Source organism: Scyliorhinus torazame, chromosome 3 (assembly GCF_047496885.1).
Source record: "Scyliorhinus torazame isolate Kashiwa2021f chromosome 3, sScyTor2.1, whole genome shotgun sequence".
Classification (NCBI taxonomy): domain Eukaryota; kingdom Metazoa; phylum Chordata; class Chondrichthyes; order Carcharhiniformes; family Scyliorhinidae; genus Scyliorhinus; species Scyliorhinus torazame.
In genome coordinates, this window is record NC_092709.1 from 173,669,777 (window position 1) to 173,673,250 (window position 3,474).

General features: G+C 45.4%; 1 pseudogene; it reads left to right on the plus strand.

Moving 5' to 3' along the window:
• The first annotated feature begins 2,658 nt into the window (after positions 1 to 2,658).
• Positions 2,659 to 2,799, plus strand: LOC140409668 (U1 spliceosomal RNA; annotated as a pseudogene).
• Positions 2,800 to 3,474: the final 675 nt, after the last annotated feature.

Consider the following 3,474-nt stretch of genomic DNA (forward strand, 5'->3'; position numbering starts at 1 on the left):
CAACAGGGTTGTATAAAGGAAATCTGCGTTTCCTTCTGCTGCGGCCCTGCGCTGTGTGGTTACAGGGTTCATGGGGGTGTGTTCTGCCTGTTCAGTTGGGGGTTGGGGCGCTTTCCTTTTCTGGGGTTTTTCCTGCGTACATGTCCCATGTACATATCTATGGGCAGTCTTGTTCAATTCCTGCTAATCGGGGCCGTTTTCCTGATCTAACTGGGGTCCGAATGTGCTTTGAAACCCATTTTGAACGGAAAGCAATTCTGATTGCAAATCTGCAATTTGCTTCCAGCACTTTGCGTGGTCTACGGAGCTCTTCCTTTGTTCCGTCATGGAAGTATGGAGTGCTCGTAGGGCTGCTTTCAAATCATTGCACTGCTTCTGCAATTTCTCAACTTGTTGCTCGGTCTCTTGTCTTACCAAGACCGCACGTTACGTGTCCTGGTAGGCCTTATCGTATTGCGTTTGGAAATTACTCAAATGCACGAGACAAGACTGGTGTGCCCTCTTGGCATCATCCACCTCTCTGTCCCTCGCTGCTAACTGCTCTCTCACATCACTAGTCTCCTTCTCTACTTCGCTCACGTCTACCTCACTACTTCTGTCTCTCTCCTCTATCTCTCTACGGAGCATCCTAATGACCTTCTCTGTGCCTTTCAATTGTGCCAAACAGGACACGATTGCCATCGGCTTGCGAGCTTTCCCCAAGCTCTTCTTGTGTATCTCTGACAGTTCTCCCACCAGGTATGTCCTATACTCCTGGGATCTGTCTCGTCATTGGCGCAAAATTCACTCCAAAGGGGCCGTCCTTTTCCTTTGAGATATTTCCTGATCTCATCTTCCCAAACGGGACACTGTCCTACTCTACTGGTCGCTGCGACCTCGAATTCCTGGGGGTTCATAAGGCGTTCCATTGCCTTCATTGCCATTTTCTCTCTCTATGTTCTCTACTGAATTTGGAACAGGGGGTGATAAAGTGGTGATGTAAACACGGGTACGGCTTACGCTAATTTCCGGCCTACAAAACCTACGCAACAAAATCTCTCAGGTTTGCCTTATATCCCTGTTAGTACGCATGCATTAACACACTTCCGAATCTCGGAGGCTTGATCAGTACTGTTCTTATACTTGTGGTTTTTCTGTTTCCAATTGGATTCGCAATTCAAATTTGGGTTCTCTCGGAGTGACTAGGCCACTTCTAAGTCGAGTCCCATCAAATGTCACCAGTAAATGTTGCTAATTGTGTTCTTTCTTAATTTGGCTCTGTTTAATTACGTTTGCTCAAGAGTCGCCAGGTTTCTTTCGATACCACCACAAGGTTCAAAACCGAATTCTGATCAAAGACTCGATACACCAGTTAGTAATTTCAAACTCAATGCTCATTTATTTACACACAGTCAAATATACTCATGCATAAAACTCTACGACCTAAACTATCACTACTGCTAAAAGCCTATACTTAGCTTCGGGTGCCCACTCGGTCAGAGCAACAATGGCCGTTGTTCGGTTCTGAGGCTGTTGGGTTGAGCTGTTTACAGGATAGCAACTAAGAGCGTCGATCTCATAGCGTGCGTTGACTTGGAACTTACTTGGTCTGGGGTAGCTTTGGCAGGTCTCTCCTCGCTAAGAGCCAAGGCCAAGAGAGCGATTCTCTCTTGGTGAATCCTTTTTATACCCAAAAGGGCTTTGCGCGCCTTTGGGCGGGCCTTGAACTTGGCCCCAATTAATTGGGCCGTTTCCCAATTGTTCTTATCGATTTTCCTCCAATAGAGGAGTGGGTTCCCTGATTGCTGGGCGTGTCCTAGGTGGCCGTTGGTCTGCTTTGTTTTAGTCTCCTCTGTCGCCGGGGTGTCTGTCTTAGCATTGTTTACCTAAATGTTACCCTTTTGTCCCCGGAGATGGCTCATTAGTATGTAGAGGGTTCTGCAGTCTCGGTCTTGGCTGGGAGCTATAGCTCCAATCAACAGACAAACCTTGCACCTGCTTGCTTTCTCGGTATTGTCTAATTTTCCCTGCATTCTTTGCAAAGTGTCCATTTTGTAATCGGGACATGGCTGTCCCAGATGGCTACACTGACAGCCCAGCTCCACCCACTCTCTGACATCACTGCAGTAGTAAACATCCATTTCTGAAAGGTACTCTCACTACAGATATTTATACACATACACATTTATAAACATCCATGTCTTAAAGGTTCTCTCACATGACACTGTACCCTGGAACATTGATCTGCCAATCCTGCCCCTCCTTTGGCCATTTGAAATGAAATGAAATGAAAATCGCGTATTGTCACAAGTAGGTTTCAATGAAGTTACTGTGAAAAGCCCCTAGTCGCCACATTCCGGCGCCTGTTCGGGGAGGCTGGTGCGGGATTTGAACCGTGCTGCTGGCCTACTTGGTCTGCTTTAAAAGCCAGTGTGCTAAACCAGCCCCAGTGTGCTAAACCAGCCCCATGTTTCAGTAATATCTATAATATCCCAGCCTCATGTACCCATCCATGAGTTCATCTGCCTTACCCGTTAGCAGCCTTGCATTGAAATAAATGCAGTTTAATCTCGACTTCCCTTGCTCTCTGCCCTGCTTTCTCAGACCATCTGTCCGGTCTTGTTTTGTGCACTGTCCCTGTGTCTTATTTTCCTTAGCCTTACTGAACCCATTCACTGAATTCTTCACAGTCTCTGGGTGAAACCATGACCAAGAAGGTGGTTCGCCCAGGACGAGGCTAGCTCATTGCACTTTGGGTGTGCTGACGCCTGCGATGACCCCAAATGCGGATACTCGACTGCAAAATTTGTACTGTGGCCCTTTTTGATTTTTTGACTTTAGTTTCTCTGCCTTTCACATTTCCCCTTACTGCCTTTTGTTTCTGTACCCACTTTACTTCCCTTCAACTTCCTGCATCGATTCAAATCTCCCTGACACATTCATTTAAACCCTCCCATTTCATTACATAAGCAATGGAACTGCGATGAAGAAAATAATAGCACTAAAGTGACAAGTCTTGGGACAAAACGGTTTCCCTCCCAGTAGCTTTCTGGTAGCAGGTGACGATATTGCAGGTGTCTCAACTATAATCGTCCACATTTCTCTTGATTCAAGAACTGTTCCTTTAAGATTGGAAAATTTTGCATGTCACCCCACTATTTAAAACAGATAAGGAAGAGAACCTGAGAATTATGGACCAGTTTGTCTGCCATCTGCTGCTGGAAAATTACTAGAGTGCATAATTAAGGAGAGGGTGACTGAACACCTTGAATTTCTACAGCTACAGAGAGAGCCAGCACGGATCTGTAAAGGTTAGGTCATGTCTGATGAACCTTACTGAATTTTTTGAAAAGATAATTAAAGAAGAATACAAGAGAATGTCTATGGATGTTATTAAAATGGACTTTCAGAATGCATTTGAATAATTCCCCCATAGAAGAGAAGTTAGCTTGAGTTGAAGCTCATGAAATTGAAGGCAAAGGTTTTACCTGATTA